General features: G+C 39.0%; 1 protein-coding gene across 3 annotated transcripts in view; it reads right to left on the reverse strand.

Annotated features, from left to right (window-relative positions):
* Window positions 1-23,737, reverse strand: part of LOC124135941 (tripartite motif-containing protein 2-like) — a 77,388-nt gene that overhangs the window by 12,508 nt on the left and 41,143 nt on the right. Inside the window, exon 1 of one of the 3 annotated variants that reach the window (XM_046501645.2) lies at window positions 18,223-18,332. The exons of the other annotated variants lie outside the window; for them this stretch is intronic. The gene's annotated coding sequence lies outside the window, so the exon portion shown is untranslated. Of the gene's footprint in view, window positions 1-18,222; window positions 18,333-23,737 lie in introns of those variants that run through there. 3 annotated transcript variants of the gene reach the window in all.

The following is a 23,737-nucleotide window of genomic DNA, read 5'->3' on the forward strand; positions in this document are numbered from 1 at the left end:
GTAGTACTATATGTTCCTGTGTTGTTTCAGGTGAACAATTTCCTTGCCTTTGCATGTGTTTGTGACGAGTGCTGTTAGTAGAAATTCTTATGATTATGGTAATGGGTTTTGTGGCTTTTATTCAAGGTAACCTTTGAAAACATTTGTAAATTTGTTCAATAAATGTCTGCCATCGATACCTGATGGAAAATGGTAAAATGACACTGAATGTTCTTCCAGATGGAAACATGTACTGGTTCACATCATATGCTGTAACGAAGCAGGGCAAACAATGGAAAGGATACTCAACAACTATTGCCATGGAACAATTGCAAAACAGTTTATGGATAATCGATTACGGTTTCTATATTCAATATGAGTATGTCACATCACAAACAAACAAACAAACAAACAAACATAAAACGGTAACGCCAGGGAACAACCAGTCTCGACTATCCGCCGAAACAGACTCCACAGGGCGTGGAGGGCAAAAGAGCAGCGGACAGTGTACCATCAGAAAATTAATACATGATACGCCTTAAATAAGAACGGAATTATGTATAAGGAATTATATAGTAAGTGGTGCTTTATTTTTTCCAGGTGGAAAATGTTAATCGACGACAGGGGACAATTATTTTTAGCACCAAGAGTAATAAGGACATTGGGCGTTTTGCATCGACGCCATCATCAAAGGCGTCTGTCACACCTGAGAAATGCAGATAAGATAGGCTTTTGAACCATCAAACAAAACTGTTGATCTAACACAGTGTTTGTAGCCAGAGCAGTCTATTGAAAATCAATATCGTACAAAACACCAAGCAACAATAGAAATTACGGTTATGGATAATTTCGGTACAAACACAGCTCGATAATCAGCCTCAATAGCATGCCAGAAATACACAATCAGTTCCGGTTGACTGTCTGAGGTACAGTTTTTGTTTGAGAATAAAGAGATACTGGGACTAGTATATAAGTCCGGAAGGGATGTATCAAATAGACCAGGTTTGGAGCCTCAGAGGGTAATCCAGTTCTGTTTAATGGAATAACGAGCACACCTACGCAGACATTATTAAAAAATGTTATACTGACAGACATCGATTAGTTTATGACACACTATTACACATCACGCATGTTGATTGCCATGAGAGGAGACCTGGTGCATGTCTGAACATGCTGTTGAACACTATTGAATATCAATAACACAGTAGTAGACATTGTTAAATGCCATCACTATTGTATAAGACACTAGTGAATGCCTTTAACATAGTAGTAGACACTGTTAAATAGCCTTACCAAAGTATGACACACTATTGAATGCCATCAACATGGTACATACTGTTAAATATCCTTACTCTGGTCTTAGACACTATTGAATACCATTAATATAGTAGTAGACATTGTTACATGTCCTCACTATAGTGTTAGAAACCATTGAATACCATTAACATAGTAGTAGACATTGTTACATGTCCTCACTATAGTTTTAGACTATTGAATACCATTAACATAGTAGTAGACATTGTTACATGTCCTCACTATAGTGTTAGACACCATTGAATACCATTAACATAGTAGTAGACATTGTTACATGTCCTCACTATAGTGTTAGACACCATTAAATACCATTAACATAGTAGTAGACATTGTTACATGTCCTCACTATAGTGTCAGGCACTATTGAATGCCATTAACATAGTAGTAGACATTGTTACATATACTCACTATAGTGTCAGGCACTATTGAATACCATTAACATAGTAGAAGACATTGTTACATATAATCACTATAATGTTAGACACTATTGAATACCATTAGTAGTAAATATTGTTACATACCCTCACTTTAGTGTTAGACACCATTGAATGTCATTAACATAGTAGTAGACATTGTTACATGTCCTCACTATAGTGTCAGGCACTATTGAATACCATTAACATAGTAGTAGACATTGTTACATACCCTCACTGTAGTGTTAGACACTATTAAATACAATAGAAGACACAGTTAAAATATCCTTACTGTTGTATTATACACCATTAAATGTCAATAACATGGTAGTAGACGCTATTACTATGATGCGATACACTATTGAATGCTTCCACATGGTACGGGGCGCTTGTGAATTTTTCAACAGTATTCGACGTAAACACTACTGAGTCACTGAACATGTTATCAGACCAAGCTAAATACTTCAACAGTATTCGACGTTATTATTTCTGAACGTCTCCACGTGTAGTTCTGACAAATATTCAAAATATACTGTTGACAATTTTTTAGTATCAGCAACTATTCAACGTCATCTATGAAATATCTAGCCAACCCTAGAGAATAACCAGTCTAGATTTTCTGACGAAACAGATTCTATTGGGCGTAAAATAGCGGTGGAAAGTATATGAAGGAATCACGGAAACTCGATGATGATACCATGTGTTCGTGAAATCACGCCCCCTTCCCCCCAAAAAACCACAACAAACAACATCAACAAAAAACAACAACAACAACAACAACAACAAACAAAAAAAACCACAAAAAAGCCCCAGGCCAGTACGTAGCTCCTCATAGTGATATTTTCTCATTTTTGTTTGGCACTCTATATTGGAGAGACATGCTTCGCTTAAACTAATGTGACATCGCAGGAGATTTAAATCTCACCTGGCGCGAACTAAGAACACGTTAATAACCATCTACTTTTTCAAGGCTATATAATCAATATCAATATCATATCAATAATGTATCAGGTAGAATCAAAGGCTGAACAACATCTTGCACGGAAACTCAATGATACAATTGTCAGTTTTAGAGACTTTCACATTTTACGAATATTTTTACCCGCAAATTACTTCAGACCTTTCTAACACGTACTTGTGATATAGTCAAAATAGTACAATGGAGATCGCTTATAATTATGGAAAGGATTTTCTCGCTTCCATTTGACGCTGAGGCAGACACTGACCACGACCATTATGAATAGTGATGATACCAGGTTTCCACGAAATGGTGAACGTATCCTGTACCACACGTGCCACATGTCACAAACACATGCAAAGGCGGACGTTATCAAACGTTTCTCAAAATTTTGGTGTCACCGTTCGGTTTTGTATGTTCTCTTAACAGATTTATCACTTCCAAATAATATTCGTTATTCGTGTAGGGCAGTAGGGTAGCCTAGTGGTCAAAATGTTTGCTCGTCGCGCTGCAGACCCGGGTTCGAATCACAACATGGGTACAATGTGTGAAGCCAATATCTGGTGTCCAGCGCCGTGATATTGCTGGAATATTGCTAAAAGCGGTGTAAAAACCATACTCACTCACTCACTTACAACCCGGAAGAACGCTGACTACAACAACCTTCCTCTGTCAATCAACTATGAAACCTGCACGGCAACATAGAAACTACTGTAGTACAAGGCCAAATTTAAATCTCAGATTAATCTAATTTCATTTAGCGCATGTCCCAAACTGATGAAATTGTCAATAGCTACAACTGAGCACATTGGAGATAACAGCAAAAGACAACGTGATAAACGGTCCAACAAAGACATAACGCCCGTCGGTTCCGCTGGTCTGAGGCGCGGTGCGATGTTCAAATAATGAGTTTGGGAACAAGCCGATGGCAAGTTTAACATTGCTTGGAGGAACAATAAAAAATCGGCAAGTAATCGTCATTTCACATGTATCTGCTCCCTTAAAGCTGAGATAAGCTTATCTATATTCCCTTCACACACACTGCACTGCTCGGGGAACTTTACTTGTTTAGTAAGAGATCTTACTTTGGGGGAGAAAGATGGTGGAGGATGTTTTTTTTCTGGTTAACCCTCTGGAACTGTGATTGGTTTCATTTTACGAGGAAAGTTTGAATTCAGAATTAGCTTGATGTAGTAAATACGCCTTTTTCCCACTGACGCTGTTTAGTGATGGAAATAGATTGAATACCCCGTGGATAATATAGATTTTGGACATAATTTCAAACGTTAACGTCAATTTGGACACATGTACAGGAACTGCATTTTTAGTCGTGGCGTCTTCCTGCTATAAACACCACAGCATCTCGATATTTGACAGCTAGTTGGCGATTAAAAGTATCAGGTAACGAGTTGCAATTCAGCACCCCGTGGGCGTCCTTGTGATCTGAAATAAATCATCTCAGTATCGGTACTCATGATTTCTAATATTCCATTTGAAAGCGTTGGTGAAACACTTTATGTAACTTAATATCAGCAGTCGTCTGTGGTGCAATGTGTGGGTGGCACAAAGTTTGAACGTGTTCACACTTCAACACAATTCAGACGAGGTGAGGTGCGGTTAAAGGGATTTAACTTCGCAAAATTATTGCACCTATATAGCTACGTGCATGTGTGTGTCTGCTTGCATCATGCCGCGGGATACCCCACTGAGACCCAGTGTACTGAATCCGAGCCGACCAGTCCTTGTGTTATCCCTTAATGTCGAGCGCCAGGCAGGGAAAAGATAAGTACTATCTTTTAACGTCTTTTTGGTTTGATGCGGTCGGTGATAGAACCACCGAACTTCCGCTCTCCGTGAAGACGCTCTATCCACTAGACCACGGAGGCGGTCAATTCCGACGAGAAGTACAGTAGGAAAAACGTTCGTTCGCGTCTCACCATGCTATGGTTTAGTTGAGCTTTAGTACTACTGCAAGTGATCACAATCCGCCGAACTTATAACGGTAAAAGGATCTCATTGGCATTGACTCATTCCTAAGAGAAAAATAATTATATATTCAATGTCAATAACAACATCAGTAATTTGATGTTATGTCCCATATATTCGACAGATAGATAATATATTTACCCAGTGCTCACGAACGGCGAGTCTGTGAGTTTCACCAGTTAACAAGTATGATCGACGAGTGAGGATCGTACTGGGTGAGGAAAGCCGAAAGGGAGTGAAGCGAGCATGGTCAAACGTGCAAGGATAGAATACAAACAAACCATGAAACACAAACGGAGCGAAAAGCGGATACTTTTTATTGAAGTTTAATAAACTGTGTAAAGACCAAAAATGATTGTAAGTTTAAAATTCATATAGATGTATAATTCTTATGATTTGGATGAGTTTGACTTTGTTCTCCATCGACCATGGAGTTATATTTGGTCCCAAACAGAAATCCTAATCATCCAAGTACCAAAGTGTAATGTAAAAGTGTGAAAGGCCTATAAGGTGATAGCAAGTTTAAAATTCATATACATGTATTATTCCAATGATTTTTATTACTTTGAATTTTTACCTTCATCGTCCCGGAGTTATTTTGGCCGTGAAACAGAAATCCTAATCATGCAAGTGCCAAAATGTAACCCATTGGGACTCTCAGTTTCAGACGCTGCCACCGGGGTTAACAATGCCCTTTGATCACATTCAAGCCCTTCTTAAAACTGTGTCGGATTTACACAACTTGACGTCAAAAACCGCACTTATCGTGTTGAAATTTGTGTGAAATCGTTAATTTTTCAAAGCGGACTCGCACAGACGTTTAACGTATGACCCAGCAATGAGATGGATGGCACGAGAGCGTCTATCAAAATTAACTATTTTTTCAGAAAGAATTCTGCAGCACACGTTGACATCATGGTAGGAAGGAATTCAAATGCTGCTCTCGTTGTACTAAAGTTTTTGGCTTATCCCAGACGCGTACTTGATAAGGTTTGATTGAATAAAACAACATATCCCCTTTTTGTACGTTTCTTTAGCTCATTCGTTATACCAGTGCAGGCAGAAATCCGAATTCACGTTTCACGAGGGAAAAATAAAGTTTAATAATTGAATTGGCTCCCAGTCTAAATTCGTTGCAATGACTTGAATTCTTCATTGATCAATATTTGAGAACTGAAATATTGATGAACGATTTCGACTGAACTGCATGTCAGATGGTGCCAATCAGAATCTCCAAATTCTGAACATGGTTTTAAAACATGATAGGTCGAACCAATTCTGCTCTAAATGGACAACCGTGAAAAAGCCCAGAGTCATTAATTAGTCCTCTGGTCCCGAAGGAACGAACTTCTTAGATACCAGAACATGCGGCAATTGACGTAGTGTGTTATACAGAAGCATGGCAGCAGCTAGAGTGTCTTCGGCAAGTCTTTCATGATGAGATGAAGGATTTTGAAAAAAACACATCCCCACTCGCTGAAGGAGAACCTTATGGCTGCTTGTCATAAGTTATCATATATTGAAATAACACCACATTCCTCGTCCCCAGAATATGCATAAATACAGGGCATTGCAATGCTGGCAGTTAACGAACACATCATTCCATGGTCTGGTATTTTATTGTTTTTGCATTAGCTGCAACGTTTCTACAGTTACACAATATTGATTATGTTAACAGATAAAAGGGACGGCTTTTCATAAAAAAAACTATTAATCCAGTTGGACTAAACCATGTATGATATGATAATTGTGTATGTGGCTGATTAGTTACCTGTGTTTAAAAAGAACGGAGCAATCTTCTCAGCTGACTTCAATAAACTACTAGAAAAATATTAACGAAAGTTTTCTCATTTGATATTTGAACCATTCCATTTTCATCGACTCATAACACTTAATCAATGTTTGAAGCGCAAGACATAAAAAATGTTAAGGTATTGAAGTTTGGTTATGAAACGGGCTCATACCAGAAAATCGGAAAATGGCATTAAGATACAAATAGAATATATCAATGTTAATAACTGAAAGGTAACTGGTGTACGTAATTTGTGTACACCATTGAGTTTGATGGGCCGTTCAATCCAAAGTGTGTGTGTGTGTGCGTGTGCGTGTGTGTGCGTGTGTGTGTGTTTGTGTGTGTGTGTGCATGTGAGTGTACGTGTGTTAGAGTGTGTGTATGCGTGTGTATGTACATGTGCATTTTGTGTGTGTGTGTGTGTGTGTTAGAGTGCGCGCGCGTGTGTGTAAGGGGGGCGTCTCAGGACCATATTGTCATTTCTAGCTTAAGTTACAAGGAAATAAAACAGAAACAATGCGTTTCAATTGCATTTCAAAATGATGGACTTAAAAAAAGATACGTTTGTCGATTCATTATGTTATACAGCAGCTTCAGAAATCAACTTTTATTTAAGCGAAAAATAAATTATTTCCCAAATCATAAGAAATCTCACTAAAAGCAGAATCTATTGTGCGATTCTGACTATATCATAAGAATGTGTTTATGACTTACGATCGAATATTGCGCAAAACTCGTATCAGTTGTAACTGATATGTTGTGTGTGTTTGTTTGTACATAAAAGAAGAACCTCTATCAAGCTATGTAAGTTCTATCATGTTTAGATCAGTACACACGCGCTAAGAGTCATTACAACAGCAGCTAACTTGAGCGTCTTTTATAATGGTGACACATTCAGCAAAAATGCAACTAGTCACTAGGGCTAGGTTTACAATATCATTACACAGCTGAGAAGCATGGTTCAAGAGAATCATCAGTTAAAGACTGGATCAAGAGTGGAGTCCTTGTCTTGACATTTACTACGCATAATGGTGGTAACGACCCCTACAGACCCAGTTTTCAGTATTTCAAGGGCTATTAACGCGGTCTGCGTGTTGAGCAGTATGACCTTATCAGGCGCATAATCCATGGTATCTTGTACATCGTAATATCAATATTACAGCACTTTAGAACTAGCGATTCAATTGTCCTGCAACAGTAAGGATGTCCACTCAGTATTAGTGGATATTGACCACGACTGATATGACTGAACGTTATTACTGTTACCACGTCCCTTTCACTTAGCTTGTGGAATACAATAAGGACCTTTGGCAACGTGAGCTGTACATCAACTGGTGTATCAATGGTCAAAGCCTTTGCAAATTGTTTAAAAGCCCAAACATGGTTACATTAATGGTACGATGTCATGGGGATATGTAGGCGAGAAACATAAAGCGATTTCTTTCAGGCTTCCATAATTAAGATTGAAATAATAGCCATGCATCACATAAAGCATTATGTTTTATTGTTTTCTCGTTGTAGCGCCGCGTGCCAACGTCAAGGTAGAATGCAAGCAGAATATCACCATCGCGTTACGCGACTACGTAGCTGGCATGTCCTACATGGAATACGTAGCTGTGTTGTCCAAAAGGGAATATGTAGCTGTGTTGCCCAACAAGGAATATGTAGCTGTATTGTCCAACACGGAATATGAAGCTGTGTTGTTTAGCAGTGAATATGTGGCTGTATTGTCCAACATGGAATATGTAGCTGTATTGTCCAACACGGAATATGTGGCTGTGTTGTTCAGCAGGGAATATGTCGCTGTATTGTCCGACAGGGAATATGTAGCTGTATTGTCAAACGCGGAATATAAAGCGGTGTTGGTCAGCAGGGAATATGTAACGTTGAATACAGAGGTGCGTTGTCCAACAGAGAGTGCGTACATGTAGCTATGTTGTCCAACAGGATATAAGTAGATGGGTTGTCCAACAGGGAATATGTGGCTGTGTTGTTCAACAGGGAATATGAAGCTGTGTTGTTCAGCAGGAAATATATATAGCTATGTTGTCCAGAAGGGAATATAGAGCTATGTTGTACAACAGGAAATATATAGCCATGTTTCTCAACAGAGAATATGTAGCTGTGTTGTCCAACAGGGAATATGTAGCTGTATTGTCCAACATGAAATATGTAACTGTATTGTCCAACACGGAATATGAAGCTGTGTTGTTCAGCCGGGAATATGTAGCCATGTTGTCCAGAAGGGAAATCGTAGCTGTGTTTGTCTAACAGGGAATATGTCGCTGTATTGTCCAACACGGAATATGAAGCTGAATTGTCCAACACGGAATATGAAGCTGTGTTGTTTAGCAGTGAATATGTGGCTGTATTGTCCAACATGGAATATGTAGCTGTATTGTCCAACACGGAATATGTGGCTGTGTTGTTCAGCAGGGAATATGTCGCTGTATTGTCCGACAGGGAATATGTAGCTGTATTGTCCAACGCGGAATATAAAGCGGTGTTGGTCAGCAGGGAATATGTAACGTTGAATACAGAGGTGCGTTGTCCAACAGAGAGTGCGTACATGTAGCTATGTTGTCCAACAGGATATAAGTAGGTGGGTTGTCCAACAGGGAATATGTGGCTGTGTTGTTCAACAGGGAATATGAAGCTGTGTTGTTCAGCAGGAAATATGAAGCTGTGTTGTTCAGCAGGGCATATATAGCTGTGTTGTCCAACAGTGAATACACAACTGTGTTTTTATATAGTTGGGCCATCAAACAGGCAACATAGAGCAGATAAGGAAACATATTAACATGAATACGCTTTATGTAATACGTAGCGAGTAATACGAGGTGAGGAATACGTAGAATTCATTATGTTACAGCTGATAATGGTAATGAGTAAATGGCTGGGAATCTAAAATAGGTAATACCAGTGGGGAATAGGTAGTAGGGAATATATAACAGAGAATACGTAGCCAGGACGGGGTAGCAAGGAATATACAAGACAGAATACGAAGTAAGAAATATACAGCAGTGAATATTTTGGGGAGAATAGACAGTTGGGAATATGTAGCAGGGACTATATAGGACAGATCACGAAGCAGTAAAAGAGTATGGTTTTACGCCGCTTTTCACACAATTCAAGCACTATAACGAGGGGGAGACCAGAAATGAGTTTCACACATTGTACCCTTGTGGGGAATCGAACTTGAGCCTCGGCGTGACGAGCGAACGTTTTAACCACTAGGCTACCCAACCGGCCAGGAAGAAAAAGCAGGCAATATCTAGATCAGGATACGCAGGGTAGTATATAGCACAGAATACGCAGCAGGACACAAATCATCCTATGTATGAAATGCTAACGTGTCTGGTTTACTCCTGACCAGAAGGTCCCGCACTGGCAACGGACACTTTCAAGACTTTGCAGGAAGACCTCCAGACATTTCCCAACATCTGTCACAACCAACGCTTTGGTCTTATTGCCCCTGCTTGTAAGTAGAACTAACGAATGGACACCGACACACTATCTGCAGCTGTAATCTGCATTATGTCCTTACAGTGGTCGTTTTGAGTGCGGTGAAGGTGCTACAGTGCCAGTAAAATGTGATCCTCATGTACACTGTCTCCAAATATGTTTCTCATTAAACTCAGCTCCTCGACTTTTACGTAAGGTACAATTTAAGCCCCTTTTCCAGGCGAAAGGCAGTATACTACTAAATTAATGTCGGATTTTCCGGATGGAATGACAGTCACTCGCTAAAACGTGTTTTCCTTGAAAATTACCCGTGCCGAGTCAATTAAGGTCGAAAGCCTCTGTTGCCTTTGCTATCCCGTAAAGCAGGGCTTGTATGGCAATTTGCAGCTACGGTAACGAGAGTAAGGGCGTAAAGTAGGATTGAAATAGAGATTTGACGGTGTTGAAACGATGGGAGAGACTTGTTGAAGAAGGACTATTGTTTTTATGGAGAACAACACTGATTAGGAATTTGTCATTATCCGTGTACAGTCATTAACCTTTGTGTAAAACAGTAATCGGATTCAGGTCACGACGAAGTGGGTTGGCGAAGGATATTTTTTCAGTGTCCAGGGGCTGGAAGATAGAGCGGTCAGGATCCTGTCACAGATTTCCCTGTGGAGGAAACCTGAAGCCGGGTTCCGACATGACATAAAATATGGTTCCAGTGTGTTAACTTTAAATAATAAAATGAGAAAAGGATACACATGATACACGCTACCACGATGGGCATCAAGACTGTCATAGATGCCGGAAACCAACAGATGGATTTACATCAAGATTGATCTTGCCAATTTGTTACCACATGAAGGCAAATCTTGGTGTCTTGGTGGCAGTATTCACGCCAATACACAGCTTAGAAATTTGTTTCATTTCAAGACATATCTTGGTTGTTGTATTCTCAACAAGACATATCGTAATAAATGGATTCCCGCCGCCAAGACAATATCTTGACAATTGGTTTCATATCACAACGCATGTTAATTAGTAGGTAGTTGGTAGTAGAAGTTCTCATTATTCACGTCAAGACACATGCTAACGGTTGGATTGAAATCAAGATGCATCTTGGCATTTGAAATTCAATACACACCAAGATACGTCTTGACATTTTGATCACACAAAAACAAATCTTTATAGTTGAAATTAGGAGATCTTACTTTTGGTATCCACATTTCATATATTTTGAGGAACACCCAAGCAAGTCCTTCTTACGAAGATTTCAAAGAGCGTAAACAAAACGACCATTGCTCAAACGCTGTTACAACATTGAAGGCCTTAGCAAAACTTCAAAAATATTTTATTGTAGATACGTGGAGGACATTTCCAAGTCTGACGCATCAGTGACAATATATGTCCGATGCAATTGCGTATTTTGACTTGTAGAATATGCTTACGTGTTGTTTTTTCAAGTAAACAATTGATTTGCCTTTGCATGTGTTAGCGACGGGTGCCTTCGGTTGGGTAGGATCTGGCATCATCAATATCTATTCTTTCAATTCTATCCCTGTCTTTAACTGTCAAGATGATTCTTCTTGTGAATCCTGCTGTCAACATGTGTCTTTGCGTAAATAATAGCGACAAAACCCTTTCTATAATCATAAGAAATCTTTACTAAAAGCAGAGTCGGTTGTACGATTCCAACTATATCATGACTATAACTGAGTTTATGAATCACTATCATTTATAAATAGATATGTATCAAGATGCGAGTCAATACCAACGTTACTGCGTAAATACGATCTCGCTATATAAATCAAACCATTTTGTTTGTGTCAATTATCATGTATACATCTTCAGCCACAGCTCTGCTTTGGGGCGCCAATAAAATGGTTTTAACGAAAGCAAAGCTGGTTTGTACAATTCGGTTCGGAAATCGATCACAATAAACAGGTCAGTGTAGAGTGAGTACATACTGCTGATATAGTACCCACAACAAGCTCGTAACTTACAAACAACAAGTAATGTGCTAGGGGCAAAGTCAAATTTGATCAGACACGGAAACCTGATTCATGGCCAAATTTAGGCCATTGACATCTCTGAAGGGAGGCTACAGAAAACCGTGATGTCAAGATTAAAGATATCTGGTTAATGGGAAGAATTTAAACAACATTGTTAAACTGGAATGAGGTTTTCAGTAAATTGATTTTGACAAGAAGGAATAATCCGATTTGAAACTGATTGATTTGTCCAGGATTAGATCAGCCTGGTCTTGCTTTCTTGCCAATAGTAGAATAATGTAATCCTCCTGGGTATAAGAACAGTATTTCTGTGTTTTCTGTCAGTATAGTTCAATTATAGACTTTATTTCCCAATCATTAATGAAATATCATTACAACATTGCAGATTCTATTAGAAAGTTGTATATATTTAGTATACTTAGTTAATTCAAGATGACAGCATTATTGGAAACTCGCACGATGCTCTTCTTTTACAAATCTGTTCCTTCATTACATGTCCGCCTTTTACGAGTTGTAATGATGTTAATATAGAAAGTCAACACCAGAGAATGACCAATAATTTTCAATTATCTGACAAAACAGATTCCATTGGGCGTAGAAGGCAAAATAGCAGCAAAATATATATGAATGGATCACTGAAAATCAGTGATGACACCAGGTGTTCGCGAAAGGGTAAGCATCTCCTGCCCTGCCGGTAGCACACCGCCACTCACAAAACAGTACGTATAAAACAGTTTGTTTGTTTGTTTGTTGCATGACGCCGCACAACAAACTCCTGCAATGCAACGGAAGCGTGTAAACAAACCAAAAAATCAAACGATGGGCAGGTAATCCAGTGACACAACAGCGCACTTATTTATCTGTTACTGCTGTTTATAAGTAAAAAACTTTTAGGAAATATGTTCATTTTGCAACACAGTGGCGGCAGTCTTAATACCTCGGTACGAAATAAGACCCTGCTTTGGTGTCATTTCAAAGCTACATCTTAATATATTTGAAAGTTGGTTAGTGTACCCTATCTTTAAAAAGATTATTCCTTGCCCCTTTAATGTCTTTTAAACACACCACACATACAATCCATTATCGCAATGCGTTTGGCGGCAGCGGATCACATCTACTTAGTCTTTTGAAACACATAAAACAAAGAACTCATTTCAAACGAGACATATTTAATGACAGTCTCCGTGGTCTATATCCTTGCCTATAACAAATGCACTGGCAACGTCAATGGACTCGATAGTTATTGACTTCAGCGCTGAGATCTATTCTATTTGTGTACGCAATGAGTCATCAAGCATCTTCTTGTGTATTTCAAAACAACAAAAGTATTATTCATGAGGCGATTATAGGTTGAATTCATCTGGTAACACGGTGTGCTGCATCACGTCTCCACTGCTTACTCACTATCTATTATGAAGGTGCTGCCAGAGTGTTCTCAGTACAAGGAATGCGTGCCTGGCGAGGATTAAATTTGAACGACGACTGTATGATGAAGATAATAACAATAGGAACCAGATGTAGCTTTTTTTCTTCGGGTTCTTTGTCTTCTTTGCGTAAAGGCATCAGCATAATGCTGCAGAGTATGCGACATATGCCAATCCGAAAACCTACACACAAAAACGAAAAACTAATTATTCTCAAAACTTTAACAGGATAAAAATACTTACAGCCCTTAGGCTTCAATATTCCTATCTAATGTGTCATTTCTGAAATATTCTCTAATGCATGGTTATTTGGGGATGGTGGGTGATTAATATGTTAGCACTGTATATATGGCTGCATATCGAAATGTTTCCTTGAGGTCGGTGTCATTTTGAAAGAAGGATCAGATCATGATCTGCTTTTTGTGGGAAGACAACCTGAAGTGATGTAAGACCCAGACGTTTACCATTCGGTAATATCCATGAGCAAGAGTAATGTGCTGAGAGACACTAATCATGAGAATCAAACCATCGGATTCTGGCACGACTAAGGGACACAATTCCACTTTGCGGTGCCTTAGACGACTACCCAACAATTAATGGATGCGCAGCAAACAATGAAGAGAAAGCAGTCAATTCCAACGCATATTTGAAATGAAAGGCATAAGACATAGCTAACTGGAAGGATGGAAAGTTATCAGAAATGGATGGGGACAGCAAGGCCCAAGATACAAGACACATCCAACTTGAAGTCTGGAAAACTATCTGACATAAATGAGGAGTGCAGGGCCTAACAACACAAGACATAGCTAACTGGAAGTTTAGAAAGTTATCAGAAATGGAAGTGGTGAGCAAGGCCCAAAGGAACAAAACATAGCTAACTGGAAGTTTAGAAAGTTATCAGAAATGGAAGGGAACAGCAAGGCCCATAGGCACAAGACACATCAAACTTGAAGTCTGGAAAACTATCTGAAATAAATGAGAAGTGCAAGGCCTAAAGACACAAGACATAGCTAACTGGAAGTTTAGAAAGTTATCAGAAATGGAAGGGAACAGCATATCCCAAAGACACAAGAAATATCTAACTGGAAGTCTACAAAGTCATCAGAAATGGATTAGGACATCGAGGCCTAAAACCGCAAGACATATCTGACTGGAAGTTTGGAACATTATCAGAAATGAATGGGGACAGCAAGACTCTGTCAGAAAAGCAAACAGTGAGCACTTGGTCAAGGAAACACAGTGAGCTCTTGGTCAAGGAAACACAGGTTTATGGAAAACAATTGAGGCTTTCTGAACATGTGATCCCTTCTCCGGCACATCTTATTCTGTGTATCAAGAACCTTGAAAGACACTTCCCACGATCAATATTCAATTAGAAATATTCCTTCTATAAACGGACAATAGCTCCAGATACTTGCTGTAAGGAAATTTGACATGTATTCGATATTCTTTTGTACTTGCTAGACCGCATGCTTATGAAGTATTCAGGTGATGTAAGTTGTGTGGGTAATAGTTGGATGATGGTATTGACATATCGATCTTGACGAGAGTTCACGGGATACTGACTCTATCCCTTGATACCAGAACAATTATAATACGAAACAATTATAGTCAGTGTTTTAAATACGGTCCTTGCAAGTGATTCCAGTGTAATTTAAAAGGTCGTGGCGTTAACGATGATAGTGTTTCCAGTGCATTAATAAAATATGGTCGGTGCGTCAAGTTCGTCAAGTGCAATAGAAGGTCGTGATATATCCGTCTGACGATGACAGTCATTCAGTTTACATATTAAATACGAACTCGGGTTTACGTTGAACGTGATTCAAGTATGCGTATTAAAATTGACCTGTTAGTTTCACATTGTTGGTGATCCAGAACAGATGATTTTACATTGACAGTGATTCCAGTGTATGTACACATCATGGGCATTGACTCCAGCACAATTATAACACAATGATACGAAATTAATATAACAAATATCGTATATACTTTTAGCATTGACAATAATTATGTCACAATCACAATACAAGAAAAGTGACCAAACCCCTTCGAGGATCATAAGAAATATCCAAGTCCATTGTACGATTCCGATTATATGATGAACCTGTGTATGAACATCACTATTAAAAACTGATGCTATCAGGTGTTTGCGAAAAAGAAAACATCTATACACGCTTTCAATGCGTGTTCGACACTATTTGTTATTTCTGCGTGAATTAAAAACAACACTGAAACAAGGCTGGCAATTATGTTTAGAACATTCAGTGCCATGTTTTACAGAAACGAGGTCTTGATATTCAGCGAAAAGGTAAGTGTATCCTGCCCAACAGGCAAGCAGTGACTGATAAATTATCCTGCCATCTAACTACCACCACCATCACCACAACGAAATAAAAACAACAAACAAGTCACACAAAAAGGAAAAAAAACAACAACAACAAAAAGCAACAACAATACAAACAAAACAAAAACTTTTTCAGAAAATGTTAAATGGTAGATCGCTTATAACTATTAATCTGGTTCCAAAAAAGAGCAAATGCTTGAATTTAGTTAGACCTTTGACCTTGCCCTGCTGTGCACCCCGACGTCCAACCCTATAGTGGATGCAGATATTGACGGTGTCTCTGTCTAGCTGTCACGTAGTCAAGCACCAATATGCGACAATACACTGCGTCACGCAAAATGTTGAAGATCTACCTTGCATGAATGGCCGTCTGTAGTTTACCAAGCCTCACCATTCGACAGTACACCACGTTAAGCAAAGTGTTGAAGGTCTACCTTGCATCAATGGCCGTCTGTAGGTTACCAAACCTCACCATTCGACAGTACACTACGTCAAACAAATGTTGAAGATCTACCTTGCATCAATGGCAGTTGTGTAGTTTACCAAGCCTCGCCATTCGCCATGTACATACCATGTATCATATTCCTTTCAGGACCTGTTTCAAAATCTGATGTATTATCCAGTGTGTACAACAAAAAGATTACACGAATATAAATCACTACTGGTAAAGATTAATACACTGCGGTAGTGACATGGCCATTTTCAGGATTAATCATGCAACTGCGCATTGGCAAACAATTAAAGAACTAGCCACCGACATACAGCAAGCCGACAGTCCAATAGGTACGTCTATTACAAACAGTCCACTGAAATAATTGTAACACTACAACGATGGAAATGAAGATATGTATCGCAGCTTGGGGAAATTACCAGAAATTCGTTGACAGTACCCTGGGGTATGATCACGATATTAGCTATGCTCTTTCCCGAGGTTTCGGGACTCACTCCCACGCTGATCAAATGAAAAGTGACTTTTCTGAAATTATGATCGAGTAAGATATAATAAACTTGTCCCTTACTACAGTCATCATTTGTCACCGAATATTCATTGTAGTCACCACCGCGCATCTCTAGCATTTGGAATCATGTGTAAGAAATGATTCAATGATGATTTACTCAAATATAAAACGTCAACGCCAGAGAATAATCAGTCTCGATGTTCCGCCAAAATTGATTCCCTTGGGCATAAAATGCAAAACAGTGGTACACGAATGATATGAATTAATCACTGAAAATCATTGATGACACCAGGTGTTCACCAAAAGGCCCATGCTATATCCTTGACAAGTCATGAATATACTAGTCTTGATAGAAGTTTTTTCTGTCCAATCCATGTCAATATTCATACTCTAAGGCACTGTACTCCAAATAAGATGGAAGACATTATCCAGTTGTATCTACATGGTTTATATATATTCAAATCACTAATATATTAAAACTTATTAAAGTACTGCAAGTTTGTTGTGCTCATAACGTCATTGACTCTTTTGAATGACGTGCATACATTCATGCTAAACTATGCAAAAGCAGATATTCCAATAGTAACTTTTTTAGTGAAAGAGTTGGATTTGACGCCCCTTTGAACAGTATTTCAGTTATATCCCCGCGTGTCAGTTTGATATGGGAGGATGTACTCGTATCAAAGTGATGCAGGTCTCAGACCCTTTGGTGGCACCAAGAGCACGGGCATGCAGCGGACTTTCCTGCAAACATAATCAGGGGAACCAATCCACGATCATTGCATCATTGAATGTGAATTGGTCCAGGCTGAGGGTTCACGTGAATAAAGTGGGAGAAAACGGTACTACTATTTACAACATTGCTGTTTGGTACATTCTTCAAATCCTATACATAAAATACATCTATTATTCATATTTACAGATGCCAGATATTATTTATATCAACATGTTATAGAACTGGTGTGGATGAGGTGAAGTAAAATGGGATTTAACGTTGCGCGTGTGTGCGTGCGTGCGTGTGACTGAGTGTAATAGTCCAGATTAATACCGGTTTTACAGTGCTAGTCCACTGATATGCCTGCCATACCGCAGTTTAATACAAACACAATATATTGACTCCGAGACGACCAATCCTTGCCTTATCCCCTTAATGTCGGACGCCAGGCAAGGAAAAAACAAGTGCCTTATTATCATCTCTTGGTATGACACGGCCGGGGATCGAACCACCAACCTCGAGCCTTCCAGAGAGAAGCACTATCCACTGTACCACAGAGGCGGTCTTAGTGTAGATGACTCAGTATGAATAAGCAATACTTTCATTAAAATTTTTACGAACACGGATCGAAAATCCTAAAATGGTATTCAAAGATCGTACTCACATGAGAATCAAACCCAACAATCAAAATGATAAGTGAACGCTGTGCCCATTAGGCTAACATCGACCTCCTTTAGAAAACACAGTTAAACAAAAACTGAGACACAAATTAGAATCAATCTCTTGTTCACGTTGAATTCAGTACATACTATCACGAAGACAAAGCCATCTACATGATCAACCCTTTCAGTAAATACACGTTGATAAAATACTCACCACGCAGAACACATAGAAACGGGAAGATGTACATTCCATGGTTATGTGTAAATGATTTGTGCCTTGTATCGACTGAAACTCACTTCACCCACCGCTGATAGTTAACACTGACTACAGCCTGTTTGATTCATTGAGAGTTGCAGCCTGTTGGAAATCAATGGATGATGTCCCACGGGATAGGCTGGGCTGCCTGTGGTAGTAGGACCGTCATTTATTAGTCACTGTGTGCAGAAAGTAGTGGTTGGAATTAAGGTTCATGACAGATTAGTGATTTAGTCAGCGTGCAGGCATGTGATATACCACGTTATGTGGTTACACACACGTAGCGTGAAAATAACAGCGACAAAACCCTTTCCGGAATCCTAAGAACACGCTGATAAAACTACATTGGTAGGCTGAATGAGTTAGACTGAGACACGTGTGTATCATATGTCAACATATTGACGCAGCAGTGGACAGTTGTCTTTAAATTAGTTCATTACAAGAGAAGATAAACCTTCTGAGTCATCAATATCAGAGTAGTGTCCACGCTCCTCTCGTCGGTGACGTCGCTGTGAAGTCCGTGACGTCTCTCCTATTCTCACTGTGATGTTGATTCCAGTTTTCATTTTGCTCCATATATGGCTATAACTGTGTATATGAAATGGCGCCATTAATCTATGCCTAACATGATTTGGAATGGAATAATTTCCATCCATACTTTGATGTATTTTGGTAACGTCAATGATAAACATCTAACATGAAAGTTACAGTTCAGAGTAATTCGATTTAAGTATTAAGACTCGCAGAGTGGCTTGTGATTCAGCCAAGTGGTTATTGCCATGGGTTAGAGTCTGACTATTCATGTCAGTCAACATGTCAGGACAGGCGTACGCTTTTCGCGAACACCTGGTGTCATCACAGATTATCAGTCATCCATTATAACTTTCACCGCCATTTCGCCTTTTACGCCCAGTGGAATCTGTTTCGTCAGATAATCGAGATGGTTAATATTCAACTACAATATGTGAAACACGCACACATTTCCATCATTCAAAACATTTGTACATCTGGATGTACAGATATTGATTTTAGCACCGAATGAATAATTTTTGATAACAACAATTTCGCTTTTGTGATAAGTCTGTTTGTAATGTAATTGTCATAAGTTCACAATGAAATGGAGATAAGTTTGCTTCTTTAATTCCTTTATGCTCTTCTGAATGAAAAGACATTTTTCTATCTAATGAACCATCAAACGTTACTTCAGAACAAGGATATCTTCTATCATCAAATAAGAGCAGCGCTGTAGGCGCTAGTTACACATAAAATGCCTGATAAGTTGCAACCATAATGCATCATTCAGAGATAAGAGCTGCAATCAATGGGGTTATTTTGAAAGCTGCATTGAGTGGGGACGTGATTTCCTCCCAACGATGGCATTACACGTTCTTAAAGAAAAAGAAGATTTAAAGGAAACTGTCTGAGAAACCTTCTCCATACGCATTTTGGAGGATGCTGGAAGCTGCTAATCGATGCGAGGACGGAGGGAGTTATGATCGGATATGATAATGGTTGAATAATAGTTTGCACAACAGTTAGCGCTGGGCTTATGCAGTGGGCATATTTTAATCCGCGTTGCTTGAATGTGTGATATCATTGTGCGTTGGATTTCGTTTACAAAGACTTGTGCAGATATTTCTTAAGATCAAAGAAATGGTTTTGTAGGTTTTATTTATAAGACTGGGTTGAGTTTTATTCCCGAGCGTACATATTTCCGGGGGAGTTGCTGGAACGCTGTATTTTATCTCATTTTGAAGACACCTTTTTTCTTATTACAAGGCTTATTTGTAAAAGTATTCTTTGAAGAGTGTTACTGGAACCATGATATTAAGATATATGTATTTAGGTTAATCATACTATTTGCGCGAACACCTCGTGTCAACACTGATTTTCAGTGACCCATTCATAATTTGTTCACCGCTATATAAGTGGATATGTTTCCTACATCCCAAAGACGTCGACGCAGCCATGGTCACAAGACGAAAGCCAACCAAGGGAATTGGATGCCTTAATTTTCAGTAACATTCTCAGACAAAAATCAGTTTCCCAAAATGTGCCACAATATTTCAAATTTCAGAGACCACCAACAATTCCATTTTCCTTTCGAACACTATAATTTCATCCAGGTTGTTCAAATGTAGGAACGTGTTGCAGAACGGGGACTTGGAAACTCATGATGTAAATTCAACCACTTGTGGCTGCCAAGACTCATGATATTGCTACCAACCTGCAGGTCATATAATCACAGCTGTCTTCTCTATTGTTTCATAGTAATAACCTTTGTCACTTACTCCGATATGTACAAAAGTATCGCGAGTAACCTCCTTCCAACTTAAAAATCCTTATAGATGTTGTCAAAGCTTATACCAATAAATGGGCCAACAGAGAAGAGGAACATGTTGAATGCCTGAGTAGGGTAAGTCAGTGACTGAAACAGAGGAATCAAAATTGGAATAAACCCATTCTGTCCCAGCCAGCTGTAATCTGAAGGCTGCCCTACATGAAAAGTTTGTAGTTGTTCCTACCGACAAAGGACTCAAATAACATAACCATTATATGAAAGCATCACAACAACAAAAATTAGATCAAAGAACTTGGTATAAGTGACATATCAAATAATGCCACATATGATGCAAGTATGTTAACGGAGGAAAACATCTGCTCAAACCGGGCATCAAAACGTTCAATTTTTGGCTGGACTCTAAAACCTGTAGGCATGCCCTTTAGTACTTGATTCCAAAGTTCCATAAAAGTCCTTACGAAGAGAGATATATTGCTTGGTCAAGCAAATATTCCACTAAATCTCCGTCTCACAGATTAACCATAAACATTATACAATCAAGGAAGGACTTTCTGTATATTCACATAATGTTTTTGAGACAAGTGGAATTAATACATTGTGGATTCTCAAAAATTCAAAAGATTTACTTGACGTTTTATAATCTCAGAAAAGAACCAAGTTCAATTCTGACAACACATTTGATTTTTTCAACTTTGTACACGACTATCCCACATGACAAACATAAGGAAAAACTGCATTCCTTCATCAATTGGGCTTTTGTTACAAAACGTAGTGACCATTGATATAGTTACCTCCAGATACAGGAACCTTCAGAGGTTCAGGCCACTTTTACAAAGAGTATCTGAATGTTACTGAGAAAAAAAATTGTGAAATGCTTAACTTTCTCATTGATAACATCTATGTAAAATTTGAGGGTAAGACAATTTTAGGCAAGAAGTAGACATCCCCATGGGCACATATTGTGCTCCACTTCTGCTGATCTGTTTCTTTATGCATATGAATCAGAATTTATCTTAGCTTCAGGTATATCGATGATCTGATATCGTTCAATTACCATTAAATAGCCAATTCCCTTCCACTGATTTACCCATCTGAACAAGAAATAAAAGAAACGAGTAAGACCGCCTCTTCTGTTTCATATTTAGATCTATGCATATAGATTCAGGGTGACAAAACACTCTCCACAAAACTGGATGACAAGAGGGATGACTTCAACTTTCCCTTTTGGTCGAGCAATATTCCTACAGCTTCAGCCTTTGGTGTCTACGTATCCCAACTTTTGCGGTACAGTCGAGCATGCTCTTTCTACCAAGATTTCAAAGCGCGTCATACGACTCGAGCTCAATAGTTGTTGATCAAGGTTACAACAGTAAAGCAATTCCGTAATTTGACTTGCACCATATGTCTTTGCATTTCTTTGTGACGGGTGCCACCAGTGGGGCGGGACACGCTCACCTATTCGCGAACACCTGGTATCATATCATGCTCATGAGATAGTCGGAATCGTACAATGGACTCTGCTTTCAGCAGGTACATGAATATTGAAAGGGTATCGTCGCATTTAGTGTTAATATAAGAGAGTGGTGTCATAAAAAGAGTGTAATGAACGTATTCTTGGTCATAGTTTGAGCGGCTTTGTTTAAAGGCATGAAACAAATCTGTTTGGCCTACTTATTGAGACTTGCGTTCTTGATTACGGTAAGCCCCGGTCTTATTTCCCGGGATTTATCTAAGGCGATCTTAACATGGCTTCAGTGTGTGGACATCAGTGTCTCGGGATATATTCTAAGGGGAATGTGTGATACCACTATTCGTCTTCCTCTCGGAATATATATCCTGGGTCGCGTCGGAATGGGTTTTAACGTCGCGGTCAAGGATTGCACTTACAGAGCGACGTTCATACACGTGGGTGTGTGTGTTTGTGTGTATGTGTGCGTGTGTGCGTGCGTGCGTGCGTGCGTGCTTACGTTCACTTTTATTTAAGTACTTGTAGGCCACGGTCCTTTTTGTACAGACGAAATACAATTAAGGTGCAAACAGTATGAGATAAAATACACATTTCTTTGCTTTTTAACAAAAGCAGTTTTAACATAATTGCACATTATCCATGTTGGAGTATTTGTGTTTTTACAGCATTGGCATAAAACAAGTACGTTGCTGTATTGATATTGATAATAGGGTCTTGCGATGCAATAGTGTAATAAACTTCAGAATATTTGGAAAGATGTAAAATTGGGATTTTATCTAACTTTGCCTAAGATGGCTATAAGCTGGACAAATTAACAAAAAGTGATATTCATTTTCGATATGGTTTAAGCTACAAACTTTACATTTTCTAAATTCACGAGGAATGTTATAATGTCGTCCATGTTCAATTTCTAAATTGTGAGAACTAAGCCGAAAACGAGTCAATGTGGTTCTGAATTTATTTACTGTAATACTACTCAAATAGTTCTCACATAAAATGGATGTTTTAAACTGTGCATGATAAGCCAATTTGGGGGCTTTTAGATAAATCACTATGCCAAACCTGAACAAAGTTGTCTTTTAACCGTTGACGTAACATATTTAAAAATACGGTTTTATTACCACTAAGGGAAAGAGCCAGACATCACCAAATACTAATCTAAGTGTGTGGCTGTTTGTACTTGTCTGGGCTAATGCCGGTTTTATCGTGCTAGCCAACTGAGATACCATGGCGTAGTTTAATGTATTTCGGTATGACGCGGCCGGGGATCGAACCACCGACATTCTGCTCTATCCACAAGAACACAGGCGGTACAGAGAGGTCTCCTCGTGCTGGTATAGATGAGCCTTGGTACAGTCGTTCCAGTGTGCATGTCACAATTAGCCTATCGCCGGTAATCGTCATGATTTATTCATTTGAGAACATTTCTCAAGCAGCAACGTTCAGGAGGCCGTGTATGTTAACAGAATAGGATACGCCATGACCCTGGACTATGGTCAACGGAAGACTTGGCCGCCATAGTTGGCTTCATGCCAGAATGCATATCATTACGTCTATTTAAAACATCGGACAGATAAGACGGCAAAACGCATGCTGCTTTACCAAGATTTCCCAGAGAGATATAATCATCAGTGTCACTTGAACCTCAAAATTGTTGAATGCTAATGGAGGATGGATGTGATGGTGGTGGTGGTGGTGGTGAT

This window comes from Haliotis rufescens, unplaced genomic scaffold (assembly GCF_023055435.1).
Source record: "Haliotis rufescens isolate VD_foot unplaced genomic scaffold, xgHalRufe1.0.p SCAF_4, whole genome shotgun sequence".
Taxonomy (NCBI): Eukaryota; Metazoa; Mollusca; class Gastropoda; order Lepetellida; family Haliotidae; genus Haliotis; species Haliotis rufescens.